This window comes from Gorilla gorilla, chromosome 1, assembly GCF_029281585.2.
Source record: "Gorilla gorilla gorilla isolate KB3781 chromosome 1, NHGRI_mGorGor1-v2.1_pri, whole genome shotgun sequence".
In the NCBI taxonomy this organism is placed as follows: domain Eukaryota; kingdom Metazoa; phylum Chordata; class Mammalia; order Primates; family Hominidae; genus Gorilla; species Gorilla gorilla.
This window is the reverse complement of record NC_073224.2, coordinates 86,382,784-86,399,707: the sequence shown is the minus strand read 5'-3', so window position 1 is coordinate 86,399,707 and position 16,924 is coordinate 86,382,784. Positions and strand designations below refer to the sequence as shown.

At 42.0% G+C, this 16,924-nt stretch overlaps 1 pseudogene; it reads right to left on the bottom strand.

The window, feature by feature from the left end:
* Positions 1-2,063: 2,063 nt before the first annotated feature.
* LOC101128402 (HAUS augmin-like complex subunit 4) lies at positions 2,064-14,056 on the bottom strand (annotated as a pseudogene).
* Between the last annotated feature and the right edge of the window lie 2,868 nt (positions 14,057-16,924).

Below are 16,924 nucleotides of genomic sequence, written 5' to 3'. Positions count from 1 at the left end.
TGTGGGTGATGGCAGAAGCAGTGGTGGAGCAACCCACTGGACCCCAGGTAGTCCATTCTGGTATTGGTGGTGGTTGTGATAAGTTGGGTGGGCCAGTCTGCTGACCTGCAGGTGGCTCATGTGGGTGACTGCCAGCTGTGGTGGTATCAACAGGTTGAGTCAGCCCAGCTTCAGACCCCAAGAGGAATGTTCAGGTACCATTGGTGGTGAACTGGGCTGAGAGACCCCCGGGCCCCTAAATGGCATGCTAGAGTAGTAGGGAAATGGGACTGAGTTGATAACTTTGTCCTCAGGTTCCCTGGAAGTGTGTTCAGGCAGTGGCTGTGATAGGCAGGGGCAGATGGTTCCTAGGCTGCTGGCAGAATTGTCAGGTTTGGGCAGCAGTGGCTGCACTGCAGGCTGCCTCCAGGGAGGGCAAGGCCACTCTCAGTGGGAGCAGCTAAAGCAGTAAGCTGTGGAGCTTGCAGTTTGCTCGCACCTTGGTCTCTTAGCAGCCTATAGCAGTGGCAGTGGTATTTGTCCTCAGGGCTTGTTAAAGTGCCCAGCTTTCTCTCTCCTTCTTTGGCCTGGTGGCCTCAGGGAAGATCACAGTGCTTTGGAGGCTGGGCTGTCAAAATGGCACTGGCTGTGCGCCTGCTACCAGGGAGGGCAGTGCCACTCTCAGTGGGAGCAGCACGGGCAGACAGCTGTGGTGTGTACAGTTTCTTCACATCTTGGCCCCACAATAGTCTGCAGTAGTGGTGGGATTTGTCCTCGGAAGAAAGTGCCCATCCTCCTCTTGTTCTCCTTGGCCCAGTGGCAGCTATGGCAGTGATGGTCCCAGGGTAGGACAAAGTCCTCTGGGGGCTGAGCTCTCAGAATGATACAATGTTACAGTTGCACAAGGCTCAGAAGCCTGTGGGACTCAGCCTAAGTTCCCTTTCTGAAACGATGCCTCTGTACAATCTCTAGGCAGCTCCCTATGTTAGCCTTGATGCTCTTGAGGGTTGAGGGGCTCTCCAGTGCCTAGAATTGAAGTTCATGACAAGAATTTGGAGCCCCGAAGGTCTCACTGACCATTTCCCTGCATCTGAGAGCTTCTCCCAACTCCCAGGCAATCTTGGCTGAGCAGGCTGCCTCACTTCCCTCTCCTTCTTTGTTTTCAGTGCTTCCTGTCACTTCTCTGTTGAATTCCAGTGTTCTTTCTTAGATTTGTGATTATCTACTTCCTGATAGAGAAGAAGGACCTATTTTGGTCCTTCTCTGTGGAAGGGGCTCATACTAGCTGCATCTGGTCAGCTATCTTGCCTCTGTCTCTCCCAGTGATTTTTGACAAAAGTGCCAAGGTATTTCAATGGGGAATGTATTCATTAATCAACAAATGGTATAATCAAAAAGTGAACATTGACCCTTACTTTCACCATACAGAAAAATTAACTCAAAATGCATCATAGACCTAAATGTAAGTGTGAAAAACAAAACATTTCTGGAAGAATATGCAAGAAAAATCTTCGGGACCTCTAGCTAGACAAAGATATCTTAGATTGGACACATGCTCACAAACACATACAAGACATAGAAATAATAGACACATTGAACTTTATCAAATATAAAACATTTGCCTTTTAAAAAACAACATTTAGAAAATAAAAAGGCAGGCCATGGACTGAAAGAAAATATTTTCAAAAGCTATATCTGATACTGAACTTATACAAAATACATAAAGAACACTTAATTTCAATTATAAAGACAACATTTTTAAAATAAGCAAAACATTTTTTAAGATATAATATCATAACTTTATTCAGGAGATAATCAAATATGATACAAGGCTGACACGGACAAACAGCCATGCATAAAAATTATATAAATCTGCTTGCTAGATTTTCCAGAAGAGGCCCAGTCATTATAAACAAGAAAGAAAAACCAGGAGGGTGCCTAAACGACTGCAGTCTTTCAAGCAAGTGCAAACGTTCCCACACTCCCTTGTAGCGAAGGCAGCCCCAGGTGAAGGTGGTCCTACTAGCAGGAAGATTAAGAGGCAGCAGCTGTGCAGAAGCCATGCTTCCTGGCCCTGCCAGAGCTTAACAGTAGGCCTTGTTGAACTCCTGGAGGGCCCACCGCTTCTCAGTTGCCTGCTTGAGTAGGGTGGACTCTTTTCACCAGTCTGTCAAACTTCTCCCCAAGTATTTCATAGGAGTTCAGGACCTGTCTTGACTTCTCCATGTGCTGCTCCTGTAAGTGAATTGCTCCCTCCAAACGGTCACTAATCTGACAATGAACTTCCACTTTCTCAGCAGTGTGTTGGACAAAATATTTAACTCTTCCATCCTCAGCTTAAGTATCATAGCACCACACTTGACTTCCAGGTACTGGGCATTGATGTGGTCTAACTCGGAGTGAGTCCAGCCGTTGTTCCTGAAGAAGCCTCTGCAGCAAAATGAGGCAGCGGAGAAGCAGCTGGAAGTAGGTGGCACTCTTCTTCTCCAGCAGCACCATCTGCTCCTTTTGCTGGCTCTTGGCATACTGGCACTGCTGCTTCCTAGCCACTAGGACCTCTGCAAGTTTCCACACGTTTGCTGCCTTCACGGTTTCACTGTCAGCATCTGAATTGGGATCATAGTACCAGAGCAGAGTGAAACATTTCTTCTTGAGCTACTCCTCCACTTCTTGCTGTAGCAGAGCCCTCATCCACACAAAATCGTCTGAGAGTGGCATGGATTCCAGAAGGTCCGCTTTCTCCAGCTCTAGCAGTGAAGGTATCTCCCTCTCCTGGCTAGGACCTAAGAGCCATGTCAGTTCAGTTATGAGTAGCCGCTGTTCAAGGGTCTCATGAAATTTTTGTCCTCAGAAGTTAAATTTGTGTCTTGTATCTTCACACAGTAGTCCACAAGCAACTCTTGAATAACTCCATGTAAAATCTCAGACCTCAACCATGTTGTCTTATGCAGTCGAACTTCCTTCCATGCCTTGTTAAAGTATTTCCATCCCTTCTCCAGGTGAGCAGAAATCCCCGAATGCCTTTTGATTTTCTTGGGATTCTAGTACTGGGGCAGCTGAAGCTCTCAAGGGGGTGCCAAGATCCTCGGCTGCGGCAGGCTGGACAGAAGCTTCTGTTTACACCCAGGACCCACCCCACCCCGGGGCTCCGGAACTCGCTCCGGAACCTCTCATTTGGGCCCACCACAGGGGCTAGGGGAAGCGAGGCCCAGGAGGACCGTGCTGGAAGGCCCTCCAGGAAGGGGAGGGGCAGCAAAACATTTTAATAGACACTTCACCAAAGTAGATATGCAGATAGCAAATAAGCACATTTTTAAATATTCAAGATTAATAGTCATTAGAAAAATGCAAATACCCAACTAGAACGGTAAAATTTCTTTCTTTCTTTTTTTTTATTATACTTTAAGTTTTGGGGTACATGTGCACATTGTGCAGGTTAGTTACATAAGTATACATGTGCCATGCGGGTGCCCTGCACCCACTAACTCGTCATCTAGCATTAGGTATATCTCCCAATGCTATCCCTCCCCCCTCCCCCCACCCCACCACAGTCCCCAGAGTGTGATATTCCCCTTCCTGTGTCCATGTGATCTCATTGTTCAATTCCCACCTATGAGTGAGAATATGTGGTGTTTGGTTTTTTGTTCTTGCGATAGTTTACTGAGAATGATGATTTCCAATTTCATCCATGTCCCTACAAAGGACATGAACTCATCATTTTTTATGGCTGCATAGTATTCCATGGTGTATATGTGCCACATTTTCTTAATCCAGTCTATCATTGTTGGACATTTGGGTTGGTTCCAAGTCTTTGCTATTGTGAATAATGCCGCAATAAACATACGTGTGCATGTGTCTTTATAGCAGCATGATTTATAGTCATTTGGGTATATACCCAGTAATGGGATGGCTGGGTCAAATGGTATTTCTAGTTCTAGATCCCTGAGGAATCGCCACACTGACTTCCGCAATGGTTGAACTAGTTTACAGTCCCACCAACAGTGTAAAAGTGTTCCTATTTCTCCACATCCTCTCCAGCACCTGTTGTTTCCTGACTTTTTAATGATTGCCATTCTAACTGGTGTGAGATGGTATCTCATAGTGGTTTTGATTTGCATTTCTCTGATGGCCAGTGATGGTGAGCTTTTTTTTCATGTGTTTTTTGGCTGCATAAATGTCTTCTTTGGAGAAGTGTCTGTTCATGTCCTTCGCCAACTTTTTGATGGGGTTGTTTGTTTTTTTCTTGTAAATTTGTTGGAGTTCATTGTAGATTCTGGATATTAGCCCTTTGTCAGATGAGTAGGTTGTGAAAATTTTCTCCCATTTTGTAGGTTGCCTGTTCACTCTGATGGTAGTTTCTTTTGCTGTGCAGAAGCTCTTTAGTTTAATTAGATCCCATTTGTCAATTTTGTCTTTTGTTGCCATTGCTTTTGGTGTTTTAGACATGAAGTCCTTGCCCATGCCTATGTCCTGAATGGTATTGCCTAGGTTTTCTTCTAGGGTTTTTATTGTTTCAGGTCTAATGTTTAAATCTTTAATCCATCTTGAATTGATTTTTGTATAAGGTGTAAGGAAGGGATCCAGTTTCAGCTTCCTACATATGGCTAGCCAGTTTTCCCACCACCATTTATTAAATAGGGAATCCTTTCCCCATTGCTTGTTTTTCTCAGGTTTGTCAAAGATCAGATAGTTGTAGGTATGTGGCGTTATTTCTGAGGGCTCTGTTCTGTTCCATTGATCTATATCTCTGTTTTGGTACCAGTACCATGCTGTTTTGGTTACTGTAGCCTTGTAGTATAGTTTGAAGTCAGGTAGTGTGATGCCTCCAGCTTTGTTCTTTTGGCTTAGGATTGAATTGGCAATGCGGGCTCTTTTTTGGTTCCATATGAACTTTAAAGTAGTTTTTTCCAATTCCGTGAAGAAAGTCATTGGTAGCTTGATGGGGATGGCATTGAATCTGTAAATTACCTTGGGCAGTATGGCCATTTTCACAATATTCATTCTTCCTACCCATGAGCATGGAATGTCCTTCCATTTGTTTGTACCCTCTTTTATTTCCTTGAGCAGTGGTTTGTAGTTCTCCTTGAAGAGGTCCTTCACATCCCTTGTAAGTTGGATTCCTTGGTATTTTATTCTCTTTGAAGCAATTGTGAATGGGAGTTCACTCATGATTTGGCTCTCTGTTTGTCTGTTGTTGGTGTATAAGAATGCTTGTGATTTTTGTACATTGATTTTGTATCCTGAGACTTTGCTGAAGTTGCTTATCAGCTTAAGGAGATTTTGGGCTGAGACAATGGGGTTTTCTAGATATACAATCATGTCATCTGCAAACAGAGACAATTTGACTTCCTCTTTTCCTAATTGAATACCCTTTATTTCCTTCTCCTGCCTAATTGCCCTGTCCAGTGCTTCCAACACTATGTTGAATAGGAGTGGTGAGAGAGGGCATCCCTGTCTTGTGACAGTTTTCAAAGGGAATGCTTCCAGTTTTGGCCCATTCAGTATGATATTGGCTGTGGGTTTGTCATAGATAGCTCTTATTATTTTGAAATACGTCCCATCAATACCTAATTTATTGAGAGTTTTTAGCATGAAGCGTTGTTGAATTTTGTCAAAGGCTTTTTCTGCATCTATTGAGAGAATCATGTGGTTTTTGTCTTTGGCTCTGTTTATATGCTGGATTACATTTATTGATTTGTGTATATTGAACCAGCCTTGCATCCCAGGGATGAAGCCCACTTGATCATGGTGGATAAGCTTTTTGATGTGCTCCTGGATTCGGTTTGCCAGTATTTTATTGAGGATTTTTGCATCAATGTTCATCAAGGATATTGGTCTAAAATTCTCTTTTTTGGTTGTGTCTCTGCCCGGCTTTGGTATCAGAATGATGCTGGCCTCATAAAATGAGTTAGGGAGGATTCCCTCTTTTTCTACTGATTGGAATAGTTTCAGAAGGAATGGTACCAGTTCCTCCTTGTACCTCTGGTAGAATTCGGCTGTGAATCCATCTGGTCCTGGACTCTTTTTGGTTGGTAAACTATCGATTATTGCCACAATTTCAGATCCTGTTATTGGTCTATTCAGAGATTCAACTTCTTCCTGGTTTAGTCTTGGGAGAGTGTATGTGTTGAGGAATTTATCCATTTCTTCTAGATTTTCTAGTTTATTTGCGTACAGGTGTTTGTAGTATTCTCTGATGGTAGTTTGTATTTCTGTGGGATTGGTGGTGATATCCCATTTATCATTTTTTATTGCATCTATTTGATTCTTCTCTGTTTTCTTCTTTATTAGTCTTGCTAGCAGTCTATCAATTTTGTTGATCCTTTCAAAAAACCAGCTCCTGGATTCATTGATTTTTTGAAGGGTTTTTTGTGTCTCTATTTCCTTCAGTTCTGCTCTGATTTTAGTTATTTCCTGCCTTCTGCTAGCTTTTGAATGTGTTTGCTCTTGCTTTTCTAGTTCTTTTAATTGTGATGTTAGGGTGTCAATTTTGGATCTTTCCTGCTTTCTCTTGTGGGCATTTAGTGCTATAAATTTCCCTCTACACACTGCTTTGAATGCGTCCCAAAGATTCTGGTTTGTTGTGTCTTTGTTCTCATTGGTTTCAAAGAACATCTTTATTTCTGCCTTCATTTCGTTATGTACCCAGTAGTCATTCAGGAGCAGGTTGTTCAGTTTCCATGTAGTTGAGCGGCTTTGAGTGAGATTCTTAATCCTGAGTTCTAGTTTGATTGCACTGTGGTCTGAGAGATAGTTTGTTATAATTTCTGTTCTTTTACATTTGCTGAGGAGAGCTTTACTTCCAACTATGTGGTCAATTTTGGAATATGTGTTGTGATGCTGAAAAAAATGTATATTCTGTTGATTTGGGGTGGAGAGTTCTGTAGATGTCTATTAGGTCCGCTTGGTGCAGAGCTGAGTTCAATTCCTGGGTATCCTTGTTGACTTTCTGTCTCGTTGATCTGTCTAATGTTGACAGTGGGGTGTTAAAGTCTCCCATTATTAATGTGTGGGAGTCTAAGTCTCTTTGTAAGTCTCTCAGGACTTGCTTTATGAATCTGGGTGCTCCCGTATTGGGTGCATATATATTTAGGATAGTTAGCTCTTCTTGTTGAATTGATCCCTTTACCATTATGTAATGGCCTTCTTTGTCTCTTTTGATCTTTGTTGGTTTAAAGTCTGTTTTATCAGAGTCTAGGATTGCAACCCCTGCCTTTTTTTGTTTTCCATTTGCTTGGTAGATCTTCCTCCATCCTTTTATTTTGAGCCTATGTGAGTCTCTGCACGTGAGATGGGTTTCCTGAATACAGCACAGTGATGGGTCTTGACTCTTTATCCAATTTGCCAGTCTGTGTCTTTTAATTGGAGAATTTAGCCCATTTACATTTAAAGTTAATATTGTTATGTGTGAATTTGATCCTGTCATTATGATGTTAGCTGGTGATTTTGCTCATTAGTTGATGCAGTTTCTTCCTAGTCTCGATGGTCTTTACATTTTGGCATGATTTTGCAGCGGCTGGTACTGGTTGTTCCTTTCCATGTTTAGTGCTTCCTTCAGGAGCTCTTTTAGGGCAGGCCTGGTGGTGACAAAATCTCTCAGCATTTGCTTGTCTGTAAAGTATTTTATTTCTCCTTCACTTATGAAGCTTAGTTTGGCTGGATATGAAATTCTGGGTTGAAAATTCTTTTCTTTAAGAATGTTGAATATTGGCCCCCACTCTCTTCTGGCTTGTAGGGTTTCTGCCGAGAGATCCGCTGTTAGTCTGATGGGCTTCCCTTTGAGGGTAACCCGACCCTTCTCTCTAGCTGCCCTTAACATTTTTTCCTTCATTTCAACTTTGGTGAATCTGACAATTATGTGTCTTGGAGTTGCTCTTCTCGAGGAGTATCTTTGTGGCGTTCTCTGTATTTCCTGAATCTGAACGTTGGCCTGCCTTGCTAGATTGGGGAAGTTCTCCTGGATGATATCCTGCAGAGTGTTTTCCAACTTGGTTCCATTCTCCCCATCACTTTCAGGTACACCAATCAGACGTAGATTTGGTCTTTTCACATAGTCCCATATTTCTTGGAGGCTTTGCTCATTTCTTTTTATTCTTTTTTCTCTAAACTTCCCTTCTCGCTTCATTTCATTCATTTCATCTTCCATTGCTGATACCCTTTCTTCCAGTTGATCGCATCGGCTCCTGAGGCTTCTGCATTCTTCACGTAGTTCTCGAGCCTTGGTTTTCAGCTCCATCAGCTCCTTTAAGCACTTCTCTGTATTGGTTATTCTAGTTATACATTCTTCTAGATTTTTTTCAAAGTTTTCAACTTCTTTGCCTTTGGTTTGAATGTCCTCCCGTAGCTCAGAGTAATTTGATCGTCTGAAGCCTTCTTCTCTCAGCTTGTCAAAGTCATTCTCCATCCAGCTTTGTTCCGTTGCTGGTGAGGAACTGCGTTCCTTTGGAGGAGGAGAGACGCTCTGCGTTTTAGAGTTTCCAGTTTTTCTGTTCTGTTTTTTCCCCATCTTTGTGGTTTTATCTACTTTTGGTCTTTGATGATGGTGATGTACAGATGGGTTTTCGGTGTGGATGTCCTTTCTGTTTGTTAGTTTTCCTTCTAACAGACAGGACCCTCAGCTGCAGGTCTGTTGGAATACCCTGCCGTGTGAGGTGTCAGTGTGCCCCTGCTGGGGGGTGCCTCCCAGTTAGGCTGCTCGGGGGTCAGGGGTCAGGGACCCACTTGAGGAGGCAGTCTGCCTGTTCTCAGATCTCCAGCTGCGTGCTGGGAGAACCACTGCTCTCTTCAAAGCTGTCAGACAGGGACATTTAAGTCTGCAGAGGTTACTGCTGTCTTTTTGTTTGTCTGTGCCCTGCCCCCAGAGGTGGAGCCTACAGAGGCAGGCAGGCCTCCTTGAGCTGTGGTGGGCTCCACCCAGTTGGAGCTTCCCGGCTGCTTTGTTTACCTAAGCAAGCCTGGGCAATGGCGGGCGCCCCTCCCCCAGCCTCGCTGCCGCCTTGCAGTTTGATCTCAGACTGCTGTGCTAGCAATGAGCGAGACTCCGTGGGCGTAGGACCCTCCGAGCCAGGTGTGGGATATAGTCTCATGGTGCGCCGTTTTTTAAGCCCGTCTGACAAGCGCAATATTCGGGTGGGAGTGACCCGATTTTCCAGGTGCATCTGTCACCCCTTTCTTTGACTCGGAAAGGGAACTCCCTGACCCCTTGCGCTTCCCAGGTGAGGCAATGCCTTGCCCTGCTTCGGCTCGCGCACGGTGCGCGCACCCACTGGCCTGCGCCCACTGTCTGGCACTCCCTAGTGAGATGAACCCGGTACCTCAGATGGAAATGCAGAAATCACCCGTCTTCTGCGTCGCTCACGCTGGGAGTTATAGACCAGAGCTGTTCCTATTCGGCCATCTTGGCTCCTCCTCTAGAATGGTAAAATTTCTAAATGCTCACCATTCCAAGTTTTGGCAAGTTATATGGAGGAATGGGAGCTGATATAAATTGCTGGTGGGAATGTAAAATTGTATAGTCATTTCTGGATGTTTAAACATATAAATAGACTATAGAGTTAAACGTATTCATACTTACCATACAGCCTAGAAAATCTGCTGTTTGTTTTTACTGGAGAGAAATAAAAGCATAAGTCAACTCAAGACACATATTTAACTGTTTATAGAGGTTTTACTTATAGCTCCAAACTTGAAACAATTCAAATTACTACCAATCAGGAATATTTTTAATTAGACATAATTTTATTTTATTTTATTTTTATTTATTTTTTATTATACTTTAAGTTTTAGGGTACATGTGCACAATGTGCAGGTTAGTTTCATATGTATACATGTGCCATGTTGGTGTGCTGCACCCATTAACTCGTCATTTAACATTAGGTATATCTCCTAATGCTATCCCTCCTCCCTACCCCCACCCCGCAACAGGCCCCAGTGTGTGATGTTCCCCTTCCTGTGTCCATGTGTTCTCATTGTTCAATTCCCACCTATGAGTGAGAATATGCGATGTTTGGTTTTTTGTCCTTGCCGTAGTTTGCTGAGAATGATGGTTTCCAGCTTCATCCATGTCCCTACAAAGGACATGAACTCATCATTTTTTATGGCTGCATAGTATTGCATGGTGTATATGTGCCACATTTTCTTAATCCAGTCTATCATTGTTAGACATTTGGGTTGGTTCCAAGTCTTTGCTATTGTGAATAGTGCCACAGTAAACATACATGTGCATGTGTCTCTATAGCTGCATGATTTATAATCTTTTGGGTATATACCCAGTAATGGGATTGCTGGGTCAAATGGTATTTCTAGTTCTAGATCTCTAAGGAATCGCCACACTGACTTCCACAATTGTTGAACTAGTTTACAGTCCCACCAACAGTGTAAAAGTGTTCCTATTTCTCCACATCCTCTCCAGCACCTGTTGTTTCCTGACTTTTTAATGATTGCCATTCTAACTGGTGTGAGATGGTATCTCATTGTGGTTTTGATTTGCATTTCTCTGATGGCCGGTGATGATGAGCATTTTTTCATGTGTCTTTTGGCTGCATAAATGTCTTCTTTTCAGAAGTGTCTGTTCATATCCTTTGCCCACTTTTTGATGGGGTTGTTTGATTTTTTCTTGTAAATTTGTTTGAGTTCATTGTAGATTCTGGATATTAGCCCTTTGTCAGATGAGTAGATTGCAAAAATTTTCTCCCATTCTGTAGGTTGCCTGTTCACTCTGATGGTAGTTTCTTTTGCTGTGCAGAAGCTCTTTAGTTTAATTAGATCCCATTTGTCAATTTTGGCTTTTGTTGCCATTGCTTTTGGTGTTTTAGACATGAAGTCCTTGCCCATGCCTATGTCCTGAATGGTATTGCCTAGGTTTTCTTCTAGGGTTTTTATGGTTTTAGGTCTAAGGTTTAAGTCTTTAATCCGTCTTGAATTAATTTTTGTATAAGGTGTAAGGAAGGGATCCAGTTTCAGCTTTCTATGTATGGCTAGCCAGTTTTCCCAGCACCATTTATTAAATAGGGAATACTTTCCCCATTGCTTGTTTTTCTCAGGTTTGTCAAAGATCAGATGGTGGTAGATATGTGGCGTTATTTCTGAGGGCTCTGTTCTGTTCCACTGATCTATATCTCTGTTTTGGTACCAGTACCATGCTGTTTTGGTTACTATAGCCTTGTAGTATAGTTTGAAGTCAGGTAGCATGATGCCTCCAGCTTTGTTCTTTTGGCTTAGGATTGACTTGGTGATGCGGGCTTTTTTGGTTCCATATGAACTTTAAAGTAGTTTTTTCCAATTCTGTGAAGAAAGTCATTGGTAGCTTGATGGGGTTGGCATTGAATCTATAAATTACCTTGGGCAGTATGGCCATTTTCACAATATTCATTCTTCCTACCCATGAGCATGGAATGTCCTTCCATTTGTTTGTATCTTCTTTTATTTCACTGAGCAGTGGTTTGTAGTTCCCTTGAAGAGGTCCTTCACGTCCCTTGTAAGTTGGATTCCTAGGTATTTTATTCTCTTTGAAGCAATTGTGAATGAGATTTCACTCATGATTTGGCTCTCTGTTTGTTATTGGCATATAAGAATGCTTGTGATTTTTGCACATTGATTTTGTATCCTGAGACTTTGCTGAAGTTGCTTATCAGCTTAAGGAGATTTTGGGCTGAGATGATGGGGTTTTCTACATATACAATCATGTCATCTGCAAACAGGGACAATTTGACGTCCTCTTTTTGTAATTGAATGCCCTTTACTTCCTTCTCCTGCCTGATTGCCCCGGCCAGAACTTCCAACACTATGTTGAATAGGAGTGGTGAGAGAGGGCATCCCTGTCTTGTGACAGTTTTCAAAGGGAATGCTTCCATTTTTTGCCTATTCAGTATGATATTAGCTGTGGGTTTGTCATAGATAGCTCTTATTGTTTTGAGATACATCCTAGCAATACCTAATTTATTGAGAGTTTTTAGCATGAAGCATTGTTGAATTTTGTCAAAGGCCTTTTCTGCATCTATTGAGATAATCATATGGTTTTTGTCATTGGTTCTGTTTATATGCTGGATTACATTTATTGATTTGCGTATATTGAACCAGCCTTGCATCCCAGGGATGAAGCCCACTTGATCATGCTGGATAGGCTTCTTGATGTGCTGCTGGATTTGGTTTGCCAGTATTTTATTGAGGATTTTTGCATCGATGTTCATCAGGGCTATTGGTCTCAAATTCTCTTTTTTTGTTGTGTCTTTGCCAGGCTTCGGTATCAGAATGATGCTGGCCTCATAAAATGAGTTAGGGAGGATTCCCTCTTTTTCTATTGATTGGAATTAGACATAATTTTAAAGAAAAAAGTTTAGACCTGACTAGAAAGCCTGAAATCATGTGTTTTTCTCTGACTTTATAGTCATAGCTAAATGTCATAATGGCCCATTAAAAAGTTTTAAATTTAAAAGGTACCTGTGTAGGGCCAATTATTACCAGTATTACAAAGGGAGGATAATGAGGCTGGAACCATGAGATTTACTCCTCCTCCTCCTCCTCCTCAGTAATTACTGTACACAAGGCACAATGTTAAAATCAATTTTAAGTTTATGGCCTCCAATTAAATGCAAACTCCATATCGTTTTTAGAGCAAGGCTTTCCTATGTTTCTCTCACGTGTCTTGATAGGAAGGAATATTCCTTCTATCCAAGCAGACATCCATTTCTAGGTCTCTGTATGAAAATCCTGGCTTATTCAACGAGGTTTGAATAACCAAGTACCCCTGTTAGAGCTGGTTTCCTTATTTGTGTGCAACAGTTAAGCAGAATCTTCTGAATTATCTTGCAAAATCATGTATTGGGCTATTCTAGAATTGCTATAAAGAAATACCTGAGACTGGATAATTCATAAAGAAAATAGATTAATTGGTTCATCATTCTGCAGGCTGTACAAGAAGCATGGTGCTATAATCTGCTTGGCTTCTAGTGAAGCCTCGGGGAGCTCACAATCATGACAGAAGGCAAAGGGGGAAAAGGCATGTCACACGGTGAAAGCAAGAACAAGCAAGAGAGAATGTGGTGTGTGTTGGGGGTGCCACACACCTTTAACGATATCTCATGTGAACTCAGAGCAAAAGCTCACTTATCACCAAGGGAATAACCCAAATCATTCATGAGGGATCCACTTCCACGATCCAAATACCTCCCACCAGGCTGTATGTTCAACACTGGAAATTACAATTCAACATGAGATTTGGGTGGGAACAAATATCCAAACCATATTATTCCACCCCAGCCCCACCCAAATCCCATGTTCTTCTTACATTGCAAAATATAATTATGCCTTCCTAATAGTCCCCCAAAGCCTCCCCCCACCCAAAGTCTTAACTCATTCCAGCATTAACTCAAAAGTCCCAAGTCCCAAGTTCAAAGTCTCATCTAGAACTGAGCTGAGTTCCTTAACATCTATAGAGCCTGTAAAATAAAGAAACAAGTTATTTACTCCCAAGATACAATGGGAGTATAGACATTGTAAACATCCCCTTCCAAAAGGTAGAAATTGGCCAGAAGAAAGGAGCTACAGGCCTCATACAAGTTCAAAATGCCAAAGGGCAGTAATTAAATCTTAAATCTCCAAAATAATCTTCTTTGACTCCATATATCACATTCAGGGCACACTGGTGCAAGGGGCCGGCGTAAGCCTTGGATATTTCCACCTCTGGCTTTGAAGGTTTCAGAACTCCAGGCTGCTCTTACAGGTTGTTGAGTGCCTGTGGCTTTTCCAGGTGCTGGGTGCAAACTGCTGGTGGATCTACCATTCTAGGGTATGGAGGGCCATGGCCCCTTTCTCACAGATGCACTAGGCAGGGCTCTAGTGGGGATTTTGTGTGGGAGCTCCAACCCTGTATTTCCTCTTGGCACTGTCCAACAGAGGTTCTTCTGTGGGAGCTCTGCCCCTGAGGCAGGCTTCTACCTGGGCACCCAGACTTTTCCACACATTCTCTGAAATCTGATGGAGGGTGCCAAGCCTCATTTGCTCTTGCACACTGTGCACCCACAGGCTTAACACCAGATGGAAGCTGCCAAGCCTTACAGCTTGCCACCTCTAAAGCCATGGCCCAAGCTGTACCTGGGCCCCTTTGAGCCACAGCTGGAGCTGGAGTGGCCAGAATGTGGGGAGCAGAGTTCTGATGCTGCACAGGACAGCAGAGCCCTGGACCTGGCCCATGAAACCATTTTTCCCTCCTAGGCCTTTGGGTCTCTGAAGCAAGGGCCTCCTGTGAAGGTCTCTGAAATGCCTTTGAGGCCTTTTCCCCATTGTCTTGGAAATTAGCACTCGGTTCTTTTTTAGTTACATGAATATCTCTAGCAAGTGGTTGCTCCACTGCCTGCTTGAATTCCTTTTCTGAAAAATCTTCCTTTCTCTGTCACATGGCTGGGTTGCAAATTTTTCAAATGTTTATGCTTTGCTTCCTGTTTAAATATAAGTTCCAACTGTAAGTCTGTTTTTTTTTTTTTTTTCTCCCACGGCTGAGCACAGGTTGTTAGAAACAGCCAGGCCATTTCTTGAATGCTTTGTTGGTTAGAAATGTTTACCCCCAGATATCCTAAATCATCACTCTGAAGTTCAAACTTCCACATTTTCAGGTATCTTTATAGCAATGCCCCACTCCTCAGTACCAATTTTCTGTATTAGGCCATTCTTGTATCACTATTAAAAAATACGTGAGACTTGCGTAATTAATAAAGAAAAGAGGTTTAATTGGCTCATGGTTCTGCAGCTTTGCAGGAAGCTTGGTGCTGGCATCTGGTTGACTTGTGGTGCAGCTTCAGGGAGATCACAATCATGGCATAAGATGAAGAAGGAGCAGGCACATCACATGGCAAAAGCAGGAATGAGAGAGAATGTGTGTGTGTGTGGAGGGGTGGGGTGGGTGGGAGGGGTGCCACACCCTTTTAAACAACCAGATCTCATGTAAACTCAGAGCAAGAGCTCGGTTATCACCCAGGGGATGGCCCAAGCCATTCATGAGAGATCTGCCCCATGATTCAAACACCTCCCACCAGGTCCCACCTTCAACATTGGATATTACAATTCAACATGAAATTTAGGCAAGAACAAATATCCAAACCATATCAAACCAAGCAGCAGAAAACATGAGAACAAGTTAGGAAGCGGGGCTTTCTTTTGATGTGTTAGCATAAAAACCCAGTATCTAAAGTGGAGAAATCTCTATTTTCTGCCAAACACACCCCCACACACCACACGTGTGCATGTGCACAAACACACACACACACTTGCAGTGCCTTTAATACAAAGTTCTCCCTTGAGGCAAAATCTTTTGTCTTTAGCTGATCCAATGATGAAAAGCTATGTGGTATCGACTTAATAAAACCTTCAAATGAAACCAGCAGAATAACTGTCAGAGTTTCTATATTGAATGTAACTTGAGGAGTTGCTCTGATTCTAGCATAGTCAACCTGCTTACATACAGAAGGCCAGTAAAAAGTGGGAGAAGTGAGGCTAAATTGGGCATGCGGAAGGGGAAGCCAGTGCTTGTAAACATACCTTCACATTTTATTTTGGAATTCACCTTTCACATAGGTACACTCAAGATTGGGCTGCTGAGAGTCATAATGGGTTTTTGAGACATCCAGAACTTGTACATTTTTCTGAAGCATTTTTAAGCTATTAAGAGGATGAAAACTAGTAACACATGAAAAAGTAATAGAGCTGTTTTAACTTTATTATTTGTAATAGCTAAATGTATCAGAAGTGTGAATAATTTAAATCCACTGACAATGAAAATTTTTCATTGTATTCAGTAAAATTCCTACCATTCTCTAGCTAGTATTTTAGAAGACAGTGATGTAAATATTTTCTCTTTTAGTTGAAAAGTGTCCAGCAGAAGAAAGGAAGAAAATAATAAATTTCTTGGAAAATCTACACACTTGGGAATTTGCTTTTGGACAATTGAGAATTGGATTCACTTTCATGTTTGTTTAAGATGAAACAAAAATATCAACTAATCCACTTGAATTGTTAAACCTAAATTTTTCTGTAAACAGTAACACACAATCTTTGATACTCTTTTTTTTTTTTTTCCTTATTCAGTCTAGAGAGAGACCAATGTAGGCTACTTTGGGAAAGTTCTTTGCATTCCACAAAAACCTTGTTCCAATCTTCATCTGAAGAAGCAGAACATCACCAACTGAAGAGATCTTTGTCATAACCTCACCCCAGGGGATGAATGGTTTCCTAATAACCTATAAACCAGCAGGTATATGGCTCAGCCAATGCTTCAGAGTTATTTAGTGTTCTCAGAGATTGGCAGATACTCAGGAGAAAGCATCCAGAAAATAAGACTTCATATACTGCTATAATAGAGAGCAGAGGACTGAGTACATTACAGAGTGCCAAGGAAATAAGGCAAATAATACGTTTGGTCAGAGGAGAGAATTGGTTTTCTATTACCTAGTGAGAAATGACTCACTAAAATGAAACAGAGGAAGGGTTCTCAAATCACACATACATTATAATTATCTACCAAGGTGATTTCATTGCCACTAAGGTCAGGTAGACATGATTAATAACTTTGAGATATGCTTACTCAGAAGCAGAAATGAATTGAAATGGCCAAGGCATTTTTTGTTGCAGCACAGGTTAAAAAATGACTTATTGTTTCTGTTTCTTTGGCTACATCCTGTATCTCATCATTGCAGGGTTAAAAAATGGCTAGCAAAAATCTTATTTGTGGATTTCTGTACTTCCTTGAGTCCAAACAACTCTTGCTAGCTAGACTTTGGAGCACAGGAAAAATATAATGTGTGTTTTGTACCAATTTTTCCCAACTTTTTAACTGTGGTAAAATACACATAGCATAAAATGTATGTGTATTTTAACCATTTCTAAGTGTCAGTTTAGTGGCAATAAATACATTCATATTGTTGCACAACCATCATCACTATCCATCTCCAAAACT